General features: G+C 46.8%; 1 pseudogene; it reads right to left on the bottom strand.

Annotated features, from left to right (window-relative positions):
• Positions 1 to 8625: 8625 nt before the first annotated feature.
• The window catches only part of LOC130888396 (U2 small nuclear ribonucleoprotein B''-like), a 31972-nt pseudogene continuing 18387 nt past the window's right edge, over positions 8626 to 22210 (bottom strand).

Raw genomic sequence — 22210 nt, 5'->3', positions numbered from 1 at the left:
GTGATCACCTCTGTCTATCTCCTAGAGAGACACACTGTCCTCATCAGCGCTCAAGTCCTCTTTCCTCCTCTCTAGCCAGCAGCTCCTGCTGCTGTAGAGTTGGGTTAAGGTTATTTTTTTGTGCTTGTGGTGTATGTGTGTAGTAACGGGACTTCACACAGGTGTGCACATCTGTTTGTGCAGATGCTGGAGGAGGACATCGGCTGTCCTGCTCTGTTGCTGTCTATCTTATTCCCTTGAGCCAGTCTCTCACTGGACCTGGAGCTAGGCTGTCATCTATCAGGTCACAGAAATTCTGCTTCTGCCCCTCGAAACACTGGGATCACAGGCGGCATGGCCATACCTGGCTTTCTACGCTAGTGCTTGGGATTTAGCATGCGTATCTAAGTCATCTTCCGAGCCGTGCATTTCCGAAACACTGTGTGTTCCAAATAATTTGTCTGCTGTGGCAGTTGTCATTGATGTGCATTTTTTTGTGTTATTGATTTCTTATTTATTGATTGCTTTATGGAGGTGAGCATCAATCACAGGGCCTCTGTATGCCAGGCAAGTGTTTTACTGCTGAGTTACAGCCCAACTCTTTAAATTCATCCTCCACTCTGTGAATTTTGTATTTTCTTGCACTCCATTCTTCTCCCTGCTTTGTTTCCTTTGCTAGATGTAAGGGTGCTTACTTTTCACACTGCCTGGGGTCCTAAGCATCCAAGGCTGCAGCCACCCCATGAGATGGTACAAGTAGTGCACTTGTGTCTGTGTGTGCACCTGATCACAGGTCAGCTGAAGTATGCTTACATTTCCCTTCTATTTGTGAAGATCTAGATTTAGCTCCAAGGCCTGTTTCTAGCAACTGCCTCTGTCCTGAGGCCTGTTGGACGGTAGCTGCCCACTATTCCATTTTTGTTTTTGATGCTATTTTTCTTTCTTTCTTTCTTTTTTCTTTTCTTTTTTTTGAGACAGGATCTCATTATGTAGCCCTGGTTGTCTTGGATCTCACTATATAGACTGGACTAGCCTCAAACTCACAGTCTCTCTTTCTACGAAGACACTGTAGATACAGTGCTCTGTGTAACTCCCCACCAGAGTTGACTGGGCTCTGCACTAAACACAGGGAACCACACCACACTGCAGCCAGGACCTGCTTGGGGCAACGGCCTGGATGGCACAGCTGGATCCTGAGAGTGATCTGAGAAGAGAGTGGATGCCATGGCCATAGGGACAACAGGGTTTTCCACCCCAACATCCTGTGGGTTTTTTTTTTTTGCAGAGCTTGAAGAATGAAATTATTTGAAAACTGCCATATTATAAAGTATTTAAATAACTGTAGCATTCCTCATATTTTATTTTTTTCCTCTTGGAGCTTTTGACAAATAACTCAGATTTTATGAAATATATATTTTAAATGTCTTTCCTCACCAAAAGAGCAATTCTCCGGCATGTTAATTAGACTGGAGAGATGGAACTTGATGCACACGAGAGTATTTATAATGTGCTGTATTAATCATCGACGGTTTCCAAGAAAATAATTATGTTGGACAAATGATAATATTTTGCTCTTGTAACTGTGTCTCCACATTTATTCAAAACTCTTGGTGCTTCCCATGTGGCAACGATTAATTATTCTTCTTGGAGAGACGGATTGTTGTGCACTTCTGTTGTTGACAGTTTTTATTGGTTTGTCTCCCTGAAATCCAGTGAAGGGAGTGGATTGTACGGAGGCAGCAAGGGCCATTTGACATGGTACATGGTTTCCACGAAGACAGACGCATGGTCAGTTACATGGGAACATAGGGTCTCAGGGTTTCTCTTGCCACCTCTGATGATGCTATAGCAGCACCTGCTTCTTGGGGTTCCCGGAGGTAAGAATCTGCAGAAAGTGGGTCTGGTGGAGTTAGTTCCCTTGTACCCAGCTTCTTCTGGCTCTGGTCCCTTGGTGCTGGCACTTCAGAAAGCCATTAGTGCCTAGATCTGCTGTTATTCACCAATCTGTGGCCATGCCCCTGAGCTAGTGCTGTGTGACTCTCCTGGAAGATGAACAAACAATCACTTCACCCCAGATAAGGCATCAACAATATAGATAAAAGTAAAGAGGCATGTTGTTTTTGAGGGGGGTTATCTTGGTTATTACTTGAGGTAGGGAAGCCCATCCCACTGGCACCATTCCCATGGCAGGTGGTCCTGGACTTACAACCCAGCAGGGCATGAGCCCATGAGCAATCAAGAAAGCAATGTTCCTTCACGGTTTCTGTTTCAAGTTCCTGCCCTGACCCCCTCAGTGATAGACTATGACCATCATAAGCCCAATGAACCCTCTTTGCTCCTAGCTGTTCTTGGTTAGAGTGTTTATTACAGTATCAGAAAAAGAACGGAGTTGGGACCCACTGGGTTTAACTAGGATTACTCACAGTAACATAACTTATTAGGGGTGTCACCATCGAAGAAAGTGACTCTCACTCTCTCAGAAGCGGTTGACCCCCTCTCAAACCCCAGGAGGGGTGGGCCTTATGAGCTCCCCCTCTGCTCCTTGATGGCTCATGAATGGGCCCAGTCTTGTACAGTTGTGTGGGTCATCACAGCTGCCGGGAGGGAATAACCGTTTTATGCTCAGAGGACAGCATTCCACGATAGGGCATTCCCAGGTCTGCACCCGCTATTCCCCCACCCTCCTGCTCCCTGAGCATCAGCCAAGTCTTTTGTCTGCAGGAAGTGTCCTCTTTCCTGACCCTCTCCTTTGTCTCAGTTTCTGCAGCCAATGTGGATTCCCCCAGGGTTCTTCTGCTATGGGTTGGGTGGGAAGGGGTCCCTCAGGACTTTCTGGTCCCCAAATTTCCATACTTGGGCAGCTCTCCCATTACTGATGGGGCCGGATAACCACCATCCACAACAGCCTGTCTAGGGAGTGGAAGACTCTGGCCATCAAACCGAGTTGGATGACTGGTACCCAGTCCTGGAGACTGGTTGACACTCGAGACTGCAGAGGTGGGGATTGGAACAGTTTTGATCTCTCTAACTAAGGCCACAGGAGATGTGGCCGTCCCTAGGGGTGAGAGCTCATGAAGAGGGGAGTAAATGCTGATTCCAGTATGGCGGGTGGGCCTTCTATCTCTCAGAGTGGGGATGGCTGCCGTCTCTGACGGGCCCCTTGGGATGTTTGTCACTGAGCTGAAATACACGTGGAGCTAGCAGACCTTCCCCGTCCTGCTGAGCGACTCCCTTAGGATCTGTGTTCCTGGAAACAGCAACCCCTTACACCCAGTGAATCATAACCCTGGTCTGGGTATTGGCTGGATTGCCTTGGTCTCTTGCCCCACCTGCCCCACTTCCTCTTTATTGGGTAGGATCTCAACATGCTCAGTAGAGCTCATGGGCCTCTCAGAAGGGTTGAAGGCTTCTGGTACCCTCTTGATGAGCTGTACTCCCATAGTGACTTTCTGGGGGAGATTCCTGAGCATGATTGGGGCTTGAGATGGGAGCCCCAGAACCATCCCTGAGGTGGTGGCACAGGGCCATCCCCTCGTCTCTTTGTCAGCTCAGCTTGGACTGGGTCCAGTGGAGTGGCCTTCAGTGGCCTCATGTCACCCGAGTAGACACAGTCACTTGCTGCTGTTCTACAGATGCACTTTCTGTTTGTACAGTGGAGACAGTAACTACACAGAGCCATGCTGACAGAGATCACAGGAGCCTTAGTGCTTCCAAAGTCTGTGCACTAATCCCCGAGCAAATACAGAGTAATAACACGGTCTGCTGTGCGCTTTGACATGAGAACTTCCCCGAATAGAGAGGCTGCTGTCTCTGCCTGCCATGGCTGGCAGTCAGCATGCTGCTTGCCTGGCTGGGCCTCAGCCAAGCCTGGCTGATGGAAGCCATGGAGATGGGAAGAGCTTTGCTAAGGAGAGCCTGCTCATTTATTCTGACACCTCACTCTGGTGGGATGGCTCAGTGGGTAGAAGTACCTGGGTGCAGGCCTGATAATTGATGCTTGGTCCCCAGATCTCACATGGTGGCAGGGAAGAGCCGACTCCCAGGGACTGTCCTCTGACCTCCACACATGTACCAGGGCACCTGTTTGATACTATATAAAAGAAACAGGGAAATAAATAAGTAGGTATTACTGGGTATTCCTGAGGACCTTAGATGACTGGAGGTCCAGAGAGGCGATACACACAGAGCCTTGGCCCACTTCCAGACTTCATAGTCCTGGGATCAAGATAGTCTCAAAGGAGGAACTTTGAGGGTGACAGGAGCTTGCTGGTCCTTGGCCACTGTCAGGATTCATTTCCTTGCTTGCTCTGCAGTCACCTGCACTGAAAAGTCCCCTTGCTGACAACTGGCTGGTTGTCACTGCTCATCTGGTCAGTGGGAGATGCCCAGTCACTCTGGACCTGGCTGATGTCCCTGATACTGTGAGGTGGCCTTATGAGGATCACACTTGGGAGCTGGCAGCCTTTTCTCAGAGATGCTCACACAGGCTGTTCCTCCAACCCTGTGGCCCATGTACCACCCTCCTGAATTCCCTGATTCCTGCCAGAGGCTGGAAAACACCTTGAACCTGAGGGCCCTGTCTATCACTCCTTACACAGCTCAAAGGAGCTCCAGACATGAGAAAGAGTGGGGGAAGAGTCTGCATGAGGCCCCATGAAGTCTGCCTTGGCGTGTGCACTGACAACAGAAGGCACCTGTCTTGCTCCATCCACCTGAGAGCTAGGAGGGCCCTAGGCAAGGATGCTTCCTCTACCCCAAAGGGATGAGAGTCTGTTTTCCCAGCCTTGCAGAAGAGGCGCTCTACAGACTTCTGTCCCTGCTCCTTTCTCCCAAGAATCTTTGGAAACATGCCACCTTTTGACCTGCACTGTCCTTTTCCTTTTTTTTTTTTGTCATTCTGGCTGGAGACACTTTGCCACGCTGGTCCCACTATGGTGGTCACCATTCTCTAAGCACCCATCTTGGGCAACTCACAACCACCTGCAGCCGTAGCTCCAGGAGACACGATGCCTTCTTCTGGCCTCCGCAGATACTGCAGCCACATGTGCACTCCCCTCACGTTCACATAAATTAAAACTTGAGTAAGACTGTCCACAGATAAGACTTCAATGTGAGATTTTACCTCCTGGCTTCACCGAGCAGAGCTTGGGCTTGGTTTTGTGTGAGAGAGCATTCCACTGCTCATCCAGTACTCCCCAGGTTCCCAAGTGGCGGAGAGCTGGTGTGACTCCAGGAGGGTGGCGGAGGCATGACTAGGTCATAACCCTCAAGCCATTGACTGTGGGTCAGTAGATCTCGGAGTCCCACAGAGCTTACTGTGAAGGGTCTCTGGAGCTGAGGGTGGTGTGGGATGTTACAGAAAGAAAACAGACAGTTGTGAAGTTACAGGAAACCTTTAGGAAAGTTTGCTGGTTATCCATAGACATTGTGGACAGGAGCATTGTGCCATTCTCTTGTACGGGATCGGTGGGATGGTTTTATATTTCCTACACAGTCTAGACTAGACCATATAACTGTAAGAAAATAGAGAAACAGTGCTATATTTTGATCCAAAATTAGTGTAGGTTTCACCAGTGTAGTGTAGTATAGTTTTATGTTTCAAAATTTTCTTTAAAACTTGACATAGTTTCTAGAAGGCTATTGAAACAAAACGAATCATCGTTTGATTAACATGATAGAATAATTTGATGGAAAAGAAGGAAGGATGGAAAGAAGGGAGAGAGGAAGGAATGAAAGGAAGAGAGGAAGGAAGAAGGGAGGGAGGAAGAGAGAATTTCTTTGGAGGTGGTCTCAGTAAGTAGCCCTGACTGGCTTTGAACTCATAGAGATTCACGTGCTTCTGGCTCGGGTCACCACCATTGGTTAAGGGCATTTAAAAGGGGATCACATAGCTGCTGTTGAGGGTGCGAGCAAAGATATAGTCCTCCTCTTCCTCGTCTTGTTCCTAGCACTCTGCACACAGAAGACTCCCAAATCCTGAGGCTTCCAGCTTCAGAACCCCTAGCCCTGCTGAGAAAAGAATGGCAAAATTAGTCATAACAGAAGGCTTCACCAGGTTCAGGTAAATGTCGATGGTTTGCAGTGTTTTCTGTGCTCCAAATGACTGAAAACAGAGGTTGGGGATATATCTCAGTGGTAGAGTTGTTTGCCCAGCACGCTAGAATGTACGAGAGGAACTCAACACAAATTCAAACTTAAAATGAACAACGTAGATGCTGGGAAGCAAGAGATAGTCCAGAAGGAAGAAAATAACTAACTTATGGTCAATGAGACATTTACATTTATTTCCAGAACACAGGCATTGCTCAAAACCCTTTACTAAGCATCAAGTATATATATTGACCCCATCATGAGGTAGCATGCTTCCTCTTGGGATTATGGTGTATTGACAACAGTGTCAAGCAGGGCAGATGCCTGTGTGACTCATTCTTTTTGAACTTGTGTAATTCCTAAGTAGGGGCTCTAACCACTGTGTGGTTGGATGAGGGATTGTATGCTGCTACCCTCACACAGAGTCTGTGTGGAATTCAGGTCCACCTGCCCATTGCTGCTCCCTCTGCCCAAGGAGGGAGGTGTCTGAATAGATTTAGGTACTCCGTTAGCACCCTTGCACTAGGCTTCAGAGAGCATTTCTTGGTGTATAATCTCACGATACCTAAACCTCACTCTATTAGTCAGGGCTTCCTAAAGGAGCAGAACTGACAGAATGAATAAATGGCAAAAGGGACTTTATTATTACAGGATACAGTCTGGGAAGCTCAACCATGTCTGTCTTATACTGGAGAAGCAGAGAATCTTCTCTGTAGTTGTATCTGGTAGTTGTTCAGTCTGTGAAGATGTCTGTTTCAATAGTCCCAATCCGACAATGCAGTGCCAGAGGATTGATTCCTGGAGAGCTGCTGGCCTTCAAGGAATCCTCAGCCAATGGATATATAAACTTGTCAGAAAGAGTGAGGATAGGTGGGCACAAAGTAAAGCTTCCTTCAACAAGGACCCTTATCTGGCCTGAAACCAGAAGTTCCATCCAGATTTAGAGTGGATCTTCCTGCTTTAAATTATATGATCAGGGAAAAATCCCTTGCAAGACTGCTCCGCAGCTCATGGTTTAGTTGATTCCAGATTCAGTCAAGTTGGCAACCAAAATTAGGCATCATACTACCTAAACAAGTATCTAGAGCAGTGTTTTCTCAATCTGTGGGTCGTGACCCTTGTGGGGGGGTCATATATCAGATATCCTGCATATCAGATATTTACATTACAATTAATAACTAACAAAATTATAGTTATGAAGTAGCAACAAAAATAATTTTATGGTTGGGGATCACCACAGCATGAGGAACTGTATTAAAGGGTCACAGCATTAGGAAGGTTGAGAACCGCTGCTCTAGAGGTATTTATTGACGTATTTCTTTTTGTTTCATGGATATTAGAAATCCTTTCACAGCTGGGCAGTGGTGGCACATGCCTTTAATCCCAGCACTTGGAAGGCAGAGGCAGGTGGAGCTCTGAGATTGAGGTCTACAGAGTGAGTTCCAGGACAGCCAGGGCTACACAGAGAAACTTTGTCTTGGGGAAAAAAAAGAAAAGCTTTCCTATGTTTCAAGGATTTCAGAGAGCTGAGTTAAAAGTGTGACCTTAGGGAAGTAGGCATGTGTAGCCCTTAACACGTTGTTGGTTCTCCCTGAGGATCAGTTGGAGCACACAGGGACCCACCCTACAGATGTGTTGACTGTGGGTGTCTGGGGACAAGCTGGGGTGTTAACCTTGCCAGCAAGGTGGAGGGAAGTCTACCTCAGCAACCATGACACACTCACCAGTTAGTGCATATATGTGTGTGTGTAGGGTGTGACAGACAAAGAGTGACCGTGTGTGTCACAGAGGCAGATCCTTCCAGAGTGTCCTTGATGCTTCTATGATGTAGGAAGTCCTTCTGTATATGTGTTGCTTTTATTGGTTAATGAATAAAGAAGCTTCTTTGGCCTGTGATAGGGAAAACTAAACTGAATGCTGGGAGAAAGTAGGCACAGTCAGGGAGAAGCTGACAGAGGAGACAATGCTTCTGCTGGAGCCTGCTGAAGCTTTACCAGTAAGTCACAACCTTGTGGTGGTGCACACAGATGGGTTAGTTTAGGATATAAGAGCTAGCTAGAAACATGCTTAAGCTATTGGCCAAACTGTACTGCAAATAATATAGTTTCTGTGTGATTATTTTGAGTCAGGGAGGTCAGGAAATGAACTATTGGCCTCTGCCAACACTTCTAGGCTAGGAACATCCCCTTGTGGGTTACTGTAGATTCTCATCTGCCTTTCTGCAGAGAGAGATACCAGTACAAACTCTACATGAGCACAGTCAGTCACAGACACGTCTGAGACACTGGAGGCTCCAAACTTCTGAAAGGACTAGGGCAATTTTAAGGTGATCTCCCTGATAGCTATGGGACAATGGTCCTTTTCATCACTGTGGTGTATGGAGTGTGTGCAAGATATGGTGTGTGCATGCATGCATGTGTGTAGGATATGAATGCGTGTTCTTTTTACAAATAAAAGTTTATTATACAAAATTAAGGCTTCAGATTTCACAGTTCATCAAAACTAAAAAAAAAAATTAGGTGACTTTATCTCCCAAACTTCAATTTCACTTCCAACCATTAAAATGATTTGACCGAATGTAATCCAAACAAACACTATAAATAATACCAAGTCCTTTCAAACCGGCCATTCCAAAGATTATTTCTTGGCATAGGTAATCTTCATTGCATGAGATGGTGTGATCTTAAACCCTTGCAAAGCATCTTTGGCAGCTCCAGCCTGCCATCATTTTTAAATTCTACAAATGCAATATCATGCCTCCCAGGTACCAAGCGAACTTCTTTGAAACCAGGGAACTGATTGAACAGCATGGATAACATCATCTCATTCGTCTCTTCTGGCAAATTATTAAGGAATAGGATATGGTTTGGAGGGTAATCGGGGACCTGAGGATTTGGTGCTGCGTTTCCTTGAGTATTAGCTGAATTTGGTGTTCCCTGGCCAGGCTTTTTGTTTGCAGCTGCTGCAGCCTGTTCCATGGTTTTAGCTTTCTTCTTTTCCTTTTTCTTTTCTTTGTCAGCGAAAGTCCCACGCATTTTAGATATTATATCAGAATCTGTTTTTGCATACTGAATTCACATTGGTTTACCATAAAAAGGAAATCCTTGTATCTGTCTCAAAGCATTTGTGGATGAGCCCAGTTCCTTAAATATAACAAAAGCCTGCCCCCTCATCTTCATGGTCTTTAAAGCCACAATATCTACCACGTGTCCAAACTGAGAAAACAGTGCATACAGGGATCTCTTCAATTCTTCTTTTTTAATTTTATCATTCATATTGTTGATATAAATTGTGTGATTTGGCCTGATATCGATGTCTGGAAAAAACCCTTCAAATAGCCTAAAGCCTGCGCCGTCCCGCTTGAAGACCAAACCGGAAAAGCTGCCTGGTGCCGGAAGAGTACGGCCACACTCCTCCCGTGGTGTGTTTAAGTATAGAGGATGATGCCCAAGTACAGTGGAGGGCTCATCTGGAATTCAAGATTGGCTCCAGATGACATCATTAGCTAAGGTAACTGGTCACACATGACCATCTCAACTGATACTGAAAAAGCGTTTGATAAATTTCAAACTTCATATAATTAGAGCATGTATAAATTTTATATAAGTAAAACAAAACAAAAATCCCCAACTAAAACAAATAAACAAAACTTCAGCAACACAGGAATAAACTGATAAAGGCCATTGCCTTCTTCAGCTCTGCCCACAATGACAAAGGTACCATATACTCAGAACTTGACAGCCCTGATTTCTCACAGTCTGGAGGCTGAAGGTTCACAACCAGGGTGCCAGCAGGGCAGTTTCCTGGAGAGGCCTGCTCCTGGCTTGGAGATTCCTGTCTTTATGCCACAGCCTCTCATGGCCTCTCCTCTGTGTGTGAATGAGACAGGAAAGCTCTTGCTTTAACATTTCCTGTCCTACCTGTCCCCGCACTCCCCACCCTCTTGATCCTTATGACCTCATTGGACTTATATCACCTCCTCAAAAGATTCATTTTAAACAGCCATATTGGGACTAAGGGCTTCAGTGTGTGGATTGGGGGTACCATTCAGCCCTCAGCTGGTACTTATGGGAAAATCTCCAGTGATCATCACAACTGAGACTCAAGAAAAAGGCTGCTCAACAGCCTCCCAGAAACACAGCTAGCACAATAGGGGAGGAGGGACTGAAAATGGGCCGTCTGGAAAGGAAGGAATGAAATGGTCTCGATTCTGAGAGGTGATTGGCTTTGGACTAATATGACAGTTAAGGCAAACTGCAGCGTACAAAGTCAATTTTCAAAGACCACCTGTACTTTGGTGTATGAGCAATACATAATTGCAAATCAGAAATTAAAAAGAAGAAGAAGAAAAACCCTAACCATGCTGCTATAAATAGATGCCTACAAATCTAGCAGAGCACATGCAGAGCCTGAAGGGTGAGTGGTACAGACACTCCCAGGAAAACACAAGAGGGCCTAGGCAGGGAAGGACTGGCTAAAGGGTCAGAGATATGTGCCTGCCGGGGTGCATTTTTGTTGTGCACAACTTGGTGACACTTCGTGTCATCAGGTGATGGAAACTACTAAAAAATTAACTTTTTGGTTCAAACTCTGTGAGGAAATCACTATAAAAACACAACTATATGTGAGGCTAACTGTACTCTGCCTCCCATTCAGAGCTGATGGTAGCTGTGCTCCCTGTATGGGTGGGGTAAGCCTGCAGCAAGGCAGGATGGGGTCCCATTCTGCCGCTCCCCTTGGAGTGTGGAGTCACTGATGCTCCTGGCAGTTCAGCCTTACGGCAAGGTGATAAGTCAGGGACAGGGGCAATGTAGGCACAGGGGAGCATAGCTGGAGCACCAGGCTGTTTGTGAGAGCAAAGGATGAGAAAGGCTTGCAATGGCCTCCAAAGGGCAAGTTGCACTGTGCAGATCTTTTAACCTGGGAATGACAATTATACTAGGGTAATGCAGTATTCTAGGAGCCTCTCTCTCCTCCTGCTGGCTGCGCTCCACACAGGAGAGGTGTCAGTCAACTCTTGAACTTGAGTTGTCAGATGACCTTAGGGCTGGAGGGGATGGTGTCCAGGCTACTGGGCATCTCCTGGAATGTCCTAGAATGGCTTCTTCCATCTTCTATGTCCCTTTGGAGTGGGAGTGAATGGTTCTCAAATGTGGCAGCTCAGCCTGAGTCTCAGAGGCCACTGGCAGCTGATCCTAGTGTCAGCTTAGCCATGCATGCATGTACGCATGTACGCATGTATGTATGTATCTACGTGCATGTATGCACGTATGTATGTATATGTGTGTATGTATGCATGTATGTGCATGTATGCATGCATGCATGTATGTGTGCATGTGTGTATGTATGTATGTATGTATGCATGTATGTATGTATGTATGCATGTAGTTTTGCAGTACTGGGAACCGAATCCATTGCATGCTGGATAAGTATTCTATCACTGAGCTCTATCCCCAGCCCATTTTTATTTCTTACTAAGCTTCCCAGGCTGGCCTTGAACTCACGCTTTAGTGCAGGCAGGCCTTGCACTTGTGATATCCCCACTAACCCCGCCCCCCAGCCCAGCCTCCTGAGGTGGTCATTCTTTTATACTGTAATCGTGTGATAAGCCTCAGCACGTGTCTGCAGTGTTGGCTAGAGAGCAGTATCCGCTGTGAGTAGGCCCTTGTCACTTGTCTGCTAATTTCCACGGGGTATCCTGGTCTCTGGGCCCAGGCCACCACTATCTAGAGTGAAAGGCAATGAATAGAAGGGACTTAGAGACAGTTTCATGTCCTCGGTTTGCCCCAAACAGAAGCAGATGCAGTCGGGCAGCCTGTCACTTTCTGTGGCCTGTAAAGATACATCTCCAGGCGTTGCAAGGCTGCCGGGCCAGGGAGGGGCCGCCCACAGCCTCCCCTCTGTCACAGCCACAATCACCTTGCCTGGGTCTGCTGTTCCGGCTTCCAAATACCACCGCCCTGGCACTAATTATAGCCCAGATTGTGCAGGGAATTCTCAGCCCGCACCGTGGCAGTCCAGATTAAGCAATTAACCTTGGTGTCACTGCAATTATCGAGACACGCTAGCAAAACGAGCTAATTTCCCCCCAGGATGTTGAACTGAAATCAACTTCCACTCTCTTTAAGATGCCAAAATAGGAAATGTTAATGGAAAATTATGTTTGGATGTTTAATAAATCTCTTGGGCCGGTGGGTCCTCGTCAGTCTGGGCAGTGGCACGTCATGGAGGCACTCATTGGTAGACAGAGGAGGAATGGTCCAGAACCGGCACCCTGTTGACTGGGCACACAGTTTGAGCGACACTCAGGCTGCAGTCAGAGAACCTATCAAAGTCTCGGAGAAGGCTCGGCCTGGCTCCGACGTTTCCACAGGGCTTGGCAGGTGTATTTCTGTAAAACAGCAACATTTTCCAGGAGGGCAGCTGCTGCTGATGTCCCCTATCCTGTGTCTCTTCTGGCTTCCCACAGTCTAGGGTTTAGAGGCCCAGCAGTGTTGCCTCAATGCTTCTCAGGGCACCCTCAGCCCCATTCTTTGAAGTGCAGGCTCTGAGCTTGCATCTGGGGAGTCACAGGTCACCTGGAACCCTGGCTACACACACTTCGCATTGTAGACATGCCAAATCTGACCTCAGTGGGACTTCCTCTTTCACCTACATGGAACTGAGTGCTTGGTGTGCCCTCCTTATATGAAAGAAAGGTCAGGGATCTTTCAGAAACACATAGGTTGATTCCAAGGTATGGTCCAGTCTCCTTCCATCTCAACAATCATTCTGACTTCAGGGAAGAAGGCCCTACCCTGCAGTCAGAATATTCTGTAAGGTCTGATGGATAGACTCTGAGAGGGCTGGGCAGTGAGCAAGGCATGGCTCCTAGGCTGGGTTGTTCTCTAAGGGTCAGGCTTCAACCATAGACCTGCTGCTGGTTCTGCTCCTGGGGTCAGCATCCTCCCTACCCAGAACTACAGTTTCCATCAAGATGTCATTTCAGCACCAACTCCTGGACCAGGACTCTAAGGTAAGGAGACAAACTTGCAATCTTGTCTTTCCTTTTCAGCCACAAGGTCGCCTCTGATTTGGCAATTGCCCCTAGAGCTCAGGTCCCTTTCCTGTATGTAACTTGAACTCCTGGACAGCCACACCAGCTTCAATGGCCTCTGCCTGATTTCCAGAAACGTCCTGGGTCTTTTCCTTTGCCAAGACTTTACCTTGAAATTCCCCGCAGTAGGGATTTTTGTGGAAAACCACAAAGTGAGAAAAGCATTTCATTGAATTCAGAAGGGAAATATTTCATTTCATTAAATTCAGAAGGGAAATATTTCATTTCAACTTGCGGTATCAAAACAACTTTCATAGATTAAAAAAATCATGGATCAAGCATCAAATGTTTGTATACGTAGTAGTCAGTGATGTGGAGTGAATCAAGACACAGACAGATGAAAGATTCAGAGAAGCTGGAGGCTCATGGCCTGCTCCCTCCCTGGTCATCTTCCCAGGTTTGCTCGCTATAGGTCTCTCAGTAGCACCGTGTTCGGCACCACCCAGAAACAAAGCTTCAGAGGAGTTGGAAAACATGCCAGCAGTTGGCCCACGACACACTGTCCAGGGAGATGCTGAGGTTTCAGGCCCTGCTGGTCACCTTGGTGTCACAGAATTTAGATTTTGTGACAGATGGCAAGAACCTGGCCAGGAGTGGGCCATGATGGCCCATCTGGCTCTCTCAGATGAAGGAGACTCCTAGGGCAGGGGAGGAGCCAGGCAGCTGGTGGAGGTGCCTGGCAAGGGCCTCCTAGGAGTATGTGGACCCCATGATCTGGAGCTCCCATCGCTAGAGGTGAACCTCGTATAGACTGCACTCTCCCTGCCTCCGTTTCCCCTTTGAGCCATATAGGAGTTCCTGCCATCCTGGAGTTAAAAAGATCCACGTAATCACGGACGTTAGACCATTAACTGTCACACAGTCACAATAAAACACATCTAGTTAGCACTTCACCCTAGTTCCTGAATTCACCATTTGGACACTTCTCCATGTATGGGGGTTTGTTCTCTGGACGAAATGCTGTGTTAACCAGGTTTCATTTACTCCTGAGGCACCGTTTAGGACAGTCCTGGGCCAGATGGTGTCCTAGCTTGCTTTTCATTGCCATGACAAACATCGTGACTGCAAGCAACTTGGTGAGGAAAGGGTTTATTTAACTTATTGGTCCCCATCACAGCCCATCACGGAGGGATACTGAGGCAGGAGCTGAAGCAGAGGCCACAGAGAATGGATGTTCATGGACTTGCTCTTGTGGCTTGCTTAACTTACTTTCTTATATCTCCCAGAATCACTTAGAGATGACACCACCCACAGTGGGCTGGGCCCTTCCACATCAATGATCAATTAATAAAATGCCCACAGGCTAGCCCGGGGGCACATCTTCTCTGTTGAGAGTTCCTCTTCCCTCAAGTTTGACTCTACTGTGGGTCAAGTTGACAAAAACTGACAGGTACAGGCATCAGGGAACACGGCCACCCCAGATGAAGGGCCCAGACAGAGTGGCTTGCTGTGAACTCGTTTAGGCCTGGGGCCTCTGCTCACAACCGACCCACAGTGGTACTTTGGGGAATGTCCTGCAAGACATAGGTTCTCCCTCGATGCTGCCCACATTGAATTCCTATGTATGTGCTATAGGTGGGTGGCCAGGCGGCGCTGAGGGCCGGGTGGGAGCTCTGAGCCTCCAGAGGGCCCTCTCTGCTTGTGTTAAAGTCATAGAGGCCCAGAGAACAGAACATGTAGGATATGTGAATGGGCAGCTGGGCCACACCCACCTGCCTGTTCTATGTTTGGGTGTTTGAAGGAATGATAGTGGCGAGTCCAGCATTTTCGGGACAGGCAGCATACTGAAGAGTTGTGTTGGCACCCCCGAATCTCTGTTGAAATAGTTCTGCCCATTCTGTCTACTCTCCATTGCCTATATGAGGCCCAATAGCCCCACGGAGGACCACTGGCTTTGAGGAAACACCAGATATGAATGCTAATTTCAGCCAGAAATATGCACTCACAGAAACAGTTAGAATCATGTTTGACTCAATATCTGGGCACACGGCCCAGCTGGGTTGACTCATGATTCATCCATCAAACTGCCCACAAGGCAATAACCTTCCTCCAAAAGCCAGTGACCCACCACGGGAGAATCTAGAAGGTTGCTCCCTCTTGAGGCATTTCTTCCTTTTGCAGGTGGTCTTAACACAGCCAATGATTAAATGAGAATCAGCTCAAGGAATCAATTCAACCAACGAAGTGGACTCTTAGAACATACAGATTTGATTACAGTTCTTCAGCTGTGAGAACTGCTGTGGTCTCCCCACCTTGGTAGTCCCTTGCTTGTCTTCTTCGTTTTGTAGCCTAAGCAGGTGGTCATTTCAGTTTTGATTGGTAACAACACCATTAGTTATGAAAGAACTTCTAATATTTCAAGATTACATTCATTCCTCAAATTAAACTGTATCCTACAGAATATCCAGAAGTGGATATTTTTAGAAATTTGCCGTACTCTTCCAGTTGTGCTGGAATTCAGTCCCAGGAGGCCAGTCTGTTGTCTTCACAATGAGACTTTAGTTGGCCAATGGTCACCAGAGCCAGCCTCTAGTATCCTTGAAGTAGGATGGACCAGGGTGGGTCCACTGGTTTCCTTTTGGCTGACATGTTAGGGAACTCTTCCCAGAGCCCTCAAGGCCTCTGTTTCTTCCTCCCTCGAGGAGCAGACCTAACACACAGAACTGGAGAATGTGACCTTCATGGGAAAAAGGAGCTTTGGGAGGTAATTATGTTAAGGGACTCGAGATGAGATCATTATGGATGTGGGTGAGGCCTAAATCAATGACAAATGACTTTATTTACATGAGCTGCAGAGAGAAGGCCACGTGAAGGCAGACACATAGATTGGAGTGCCCTGGCTAGAAGCCAAGGGACCATAAGCAGAGGAGAGAGGTAGGGAAAGAGTGGACCAGCTCCTCCAGCCTCCAGGAGGAAATGACTTTCCCACATCTCTTCATGGGCTTCCAGCTTCTGGGATGGATGGTGGGAACAGAGACCTCTGATGTGGATTGCTAAAGACGCTGAGCAGAAGCTCAGGGTTGGGTGGGCAATCCTTCTGGTGCAGAAACAGTGTCACCATGCCCTCAGTGTTGGGGACAGCACCAGGCTAGGGTATGGCCTTCCCTGAGATCATTCAAACATGGATGGTGGTTCTTAGGAAGGCTGGGTCTGGGTTCACCTGCCTTTTTCCTATTGCTTTGTGGAAAATGCCTAGTGTGGTTGTTGAAATGAAATGGCCTCCATAGAATCTTATGTTTGAATATGTGGTCCCCAGTTGATGGAACTGTTCTGGAAGGATTGGGAGGTGTGGCCTTCTTGGAGGAGGTGTGTCATTTGAGGTGGGTTTTGAAGTTTCAAAAGACTTCTGACTTTCTTAGTGTACTCTCTGTCTCCTCCCTGTGGTTCAATATGTGAGCTCCCAGCTGTTCTTGCAGCCACGTCTTTGCTCTGCCATTATGTACTAGAACCATTTGAAACCATACGCCACAAATTAAATGTGGCCAAGGATGACCTAGAACCCAATTAACATGACCAATTAAAATTAAACTCCCCATCCTAACACGGGGTTTCCCCCTTTGATTTTGTAAACTTCCATTTGACTATGGACCATGTCTGTCTCCTCTCTATCCAGAGACAGTCCTTCGTCCCCTGAGACAAATACCCCTTTCCCTTACCCCCTCCCCCTTCTCTCTCATTCCTTACCTCCTTAACCACCACACCCTAGTCCATTCTAACACACACCTCCCCTTTTCCTCCTCTTAAAAACTACACCTGCAAGGCCATGTGCTGCTGTTTTTCTGCCTGAGTCAGAAAGCAGCCACTTTAACTTTTCTTCCCCACTTAATAAAGGATCTCTCCGTGAAAATAGATGTTTGGGTGTTGTTCGTGCCTAATCCTGGGCTGAGAGAAAGTCCCCACTATTCGGGGATCTCCTTCATGCCCCACCATACCTGGTATAGGAGTTTCTGGGGGTCCAACCCAGGACTTCATAAATGCGATACAGGTACTCTACCAGCTGAACTATATCTCTGGGGCCCCCTCCCATTTCTATTTTACAAACTGGTTCCCAACCAGGAAGTGTGGATGCTGAGTCACTCCTTGAGGGGGGCCTGGCCTCTGGGTGATGCTGTACACCCCGTGTTGTGGCCCTATGATCCGAGCCTGCACTTCTTTCTGCTGTTCCCCAGTTTCTGTCTCACCCCAGCACACGCTCAAGTTTCCAGGTGGTAGCAGGTGTTAGAAGTCAAGGCTGGGTGTTCTCCTCATGTCGACTCCTTCTATGTGTGTCTTCTAGGTGCACTTAGAGTCTTCTAGATTGATAACATTAACCATCATCTAACCCTGTCTGTGTCTCTTGTGCTCGCTGGAGAGGAGCGCAGGTATGAGTGTTGCCTCCACCTGGCTCTGAGGACCCAGCCATCCCATAGTCACAGCTAACCTTCATTATTAGCTGAGGTTATCCGTGAATCTCTTTGTATTCCTTGGTGGTTGCCTCCCTTCCCATGGTTCTGTCATGGCCCCAGTGTGTCCCTGGAGGCCTGTGACCCTGGAGATGTGCATTCCTGGCTACCAGTGCTCTGGGAAGCCTGTATTTGTATACTTTTATTTATGCAAGTTTCCCTGAGATCTCAGCACAGGAATGGCCAGAAAAAGCTAAATTTTGTGATCGACCTGTTCTTCTTGTCATCGAGGTGGGATGATGTCACCCTAGTCTGCGTTTATCCCAGGTGGAGGGAGAACTGAGAGTGACCTTTAGCTCAGAGCTCCCCGAGCCTCCTGGATGACACTAAATCCAAGCAGCCAGCGTCGCTCGGCAGAGCTCCTTGGTTCTTGCTGCCATCTTTAAGCCCCCAACCCTCAGGACAGGCTGTGCAGTGTAGAGGAGACAGGAAAATGGCATCAAACCCCAGCCACAGCTCAAGGCTGTCACACAGTCAGACTGAAGGGTGGGGATGATGTGTTGGGGTAACGGGGCCCTTCATCAGCAAGAAGCCCCTGTTGATGTGCGGTGACTTCTTTGTGAATAATAAGTTAATGAAAACAGCAGCAGCAGCAACAGCAACAACAGGAAAGAAATAAGATGAACACAGCACAAACATCCACTTTTCTTCTGTTTTGTACAAGCTTGTTGACAACAGAACCAACTTATAAGTTTGTCTGAGAACCTGATCTCTGGCATGCGTCCACACTGGTGTGCCTGAAGCATCGTGGGGTGCCCATTCCCACCAGCCTCTGTGGAAGTGGGAACTGATGTAATCACCCCTGGGGATAAGGAAAGCAGCTGATGGGGTGATAGTCACCCCGTGGTCTCCTGGCTCCCAGGTGGAATGGCTTGTGACCCGCCCTGAGTTCTATCAGGCTGTGACCCCACAGTGACCTCTGAACTACACCACCTGTTAGTATGGCCAGAACCAGGCTCCCCCCACACCCGCAGCCCCCATGACTACATCTCCAGGGTTTGAAAATGCACAGCTGTAGGCTTGCATTTTTCTTCTGAAAGCTCACTTTATTTGCTTGTATACTTCCCAGACAACTGGCTGAGAGTCGAGGGGAGCCATTGCTGCCTTGTCCTGTATTTGGCACACATGGGGACTTAAGTTTTATCTTCAGCAGTGGGATCAGAAAGCTCCCTATGGGGCTGGGTCTGCACCAAAGGGGTTGGCATGAGAGCGGAGGCCTGTGTGTGCAAGGCTCACACGAGCAGTGTATCACAGGGCAGCTGTGTATGAATGGCTGCATCTCGAGCCTCTGCAAGTGGTTTTCCAGGTGTGGTGTCTTTGTGAGCAGATCGAGGCCTCCATTAAAGGTGACCTTTATGTCTCACTCAGCATCTGTCCGCAGTGGGCACCATGTGAAGGCCTTGGGGACACACATGTGAACAAACCTTGTTCAGGCTCAGGGTTGAGAGCCACACGCTGCACAAGCTGACCTGGTTCTCCTGGTTCTGGGATACTGCCTGATGTTGATGGTGGTAAGGCTGGTGATGAGGATGCTGGCATCAGCGAGGTTAATGTCAGTGATAAGGATGCTGTGACGGCGATGACATAAAAGAAAGCAGATTTCTTTGAGAAAACTGGGAACTTGGAAGGCCACAGAGAGTCATCTATAGTTCCCCAAATTATCAGTAATAATGGACTCGTGATGCCAAACTCTCAGGACTCATTAAGGGCAAAAGTATACTTGTGATCTCATTAAAGTCACCCATATCTCTTACGGGGTATTAAGAAGGTGTCTTGGTTCCTCTTATTGGATGCCTGATGCCCTCTGTCACCATCCTCTTTTCTGATGTGCTCCTGTCTCCCCAGACTCCTGTCTTCCTGAGTTCAGTTCAGAGCTGGTGTTGGCAGCGGCACAGAAGTACTGCACAGTGATTAAGCCCCCTTGCTCTGACTCAGCAGTGACCTGGCACCCACTGCCTGTGTCCTGATTCCTCACGGTTTATCTTCTACAGCTAAAAATGTGAAAATTTGCATGGGAACCTGCTTCATGAGACACATAAACATTTATTTAAAGAGAAATGAAAATAGCAGCTTAGGGAACAGCTTCTTCCCGACTCTAAGATGCCCTCGCCGTGAGACTGGGGTTGTGCAATTATGCTTGCACCAATCTGGGGGCTACCGTCAAGCGCTTCTATGGAGATGCCATTTTAAAGACTTTATAAAGCAGCAATAAAATTTCTGCTCCAAGCTAACCTACTATAGAAGATATTATCCCAGGAGCAACTGTGAAAGCTTTTACTTAGTGTCCCTAGGCCTGAGCTGTGAGTAGAGAGTTAATCCAAGAGAAGACGTCCACAAGCTGTGGCTAATCCCTCCCCAAATTTGGTGTTATATCAATTAAGACATTTCAAAGTGTGCCAGAAGCCTCTTTCACCCGGGCATGCCATTTCCTTTTGCTGACTATGTGCCCGTTTCTGTCTCCTATCATGACTTCTGCTAACCTTAAAGTCACTGGGGATTGCCCTCCCCTCTTGCTTACCCCACCCAACCGTGATGATCTCCTTCTGCCCTCTCCCTCTCGGGACTCTGCACAAACCTGCCATGACAGGTCACAGTCCGCATGTCCCACCCCAAGGAGCCCTTCCTATACCACACTCGACTCTCCCACTACTCTGTCAGTCATACCCGAATCACTGTAGGAAGTCCCGCCCCTGGTGGCGCTTTCTTTCCTTACCTGGATTTGTACTGTCTTCTTCATGTTAACGCTACCCACCTTAGTCTGTTGTGTGCCGCTATTGTAAAACACCTTACCAAGGTAATGTGTAGAAAGGAAGCATTTACTTCACACAGTTTTGAGGATGGGAGTTCAAGGTCAAGGTGCTAGCAGATTCAGGGTACCGTGAAGAGTTCTTTTTGCTTCCAAGATTGTGTCTTTTTGCTGTGTTCTGTAGAAAGGATATCACAGCCTCAGGTGACAGAAGGAAGAAGGGTTCCTCTATGTGTAAAAACACAACAACAGCCAGGCGGTGGTGGCGCATGCCTTTAATCCCAGCACTTGGGAGGCAGAGACAGGCGGACCTCTGTGAGTTCGAGACCAGCCTGGTCTACAAGAGCTAGTTCCAGAACAGGCTCCAAAACCACAGAGAAACCCTGTCTAAATATTTCAAATACAAGAAAACAAAAATAGAATAAGGGGAGAAGTAGAAAAGTTTAAAGTCAAAGTTGGAGATTGTAGGGCCCTCTTTAAACAGTTTATAGAGCATGCGGATACAGCAGAGACACAGTGAGTGCCGACCCTACAATAGGCCCTGAGAAGTGCTGTACAGCTGAAGCAAAAGACAAGGACCTAAAATAGCTATTGCGAATATGTTCAGGGCCTCAAAGAGCAACTGAACACATCTGTTAATGATATCTATGAAAACACAAGCAGAGGGACGAGAGGAGGAAAATACTTCAAGACCTGAGAGTAGAGTTAAATCATTAGAGAAAACCCAAACTGAGGGAAAATTAGAAATGGAAGATTTAGGAAGTCAAACAAAAACCTCACAGGTAAGTCTCATGAACAGAATACTCCAGAGCCAAGTCTGCCTGCATGGTGCCATGCTCCCTGTCATGATGATAATGGACTGAACCTCTGAAACTGTAAGTTATCCACTCCATTTAAATGTTTTACTTTATAAGAGTTGCTGTGGCCATGGTGTCTCTTCACAGCAATAGAAACCCTAACTTAGACAATAAATAATCCCAGAACAATAGATAAAAAGAAGAAAAAATAAACCCACATCACCACAACAAAACAGCAGGAATTAACAAACATTGCTCATTGATAACCTTCAACATCAATGATCTCAATTCTCCAGCAAGATACAGATTAACAGCTCGGATTAAAAAACAGAATCTATGCTTTGACTGTATCCAAGAAACACACCTTAACATCAAGGATAACCATAACCTCAAAGTAAAAGAATGGAAAAGTTATTCCAAGCAAATGGACCCAAGAAACAAGCCAGTGTATTCACTTAAATATGACAAAAAAAGACTTCAAACCAAAACTAAACAGAAGAAATAGGGAAGGATATTATGTACCCATTAAAGGAAAAATCCACCAACAAGATATTGCAATTCTAAATATGCATGCACCAAACACAAGGACAGCTAAGTTTACAGAAGAAACACTTTTACAGTTAAAAATCATATATTGAATCTCACACACTTCAGTACCCAACTCTTGCTAATAGAAAGGTCATCCAGACAGAAAGTAAACAAATTCTGGAGCTAACTGATGTCATAAACCAAATGAACCTAACAGATATTTACAGAACATTTCACTCAAGTAAAAAAAAAAATATACCTTCTTCCCAGCACCTCATGGATTTTTTTTTCCCAAAGTTGACTTCATTCCTGAACACAAAGCAAGTCTCAACAGATACAAGAAAATTAAAATAACTTCCTGCACTCTATCTGACTGCCAGAGATTAAAGGTGGATATCAACAACAGTGGGAAATAAATCAGAAAGCTTACAAACTCATGGAAACAGAACAACTCACTATTGAATAAAAACTATGTCAAGACAGAATTAAAAAGGAAATAAAAAACTTTTTAGAATTGAATGAAAATGAAAAT

Source organism: Chionomys nivalis, chromosome 17 (assembly GCF_950005125.1).
Source record: "Chionomys nivalis chromosome 17, mChiNiv1.1, whole genome shotgun sequence".
NCBI lineage: Eukaryota > Metazoa > Chordata > Mammalia > Rodentia > Cricetidae > Chionomys > Chionomys nivalis.
The sequence above is the reverse complement of the archived record's forward strand: the minus strand, read 5'-3'. Positions and strand labels throughout refer to the sequence as shown.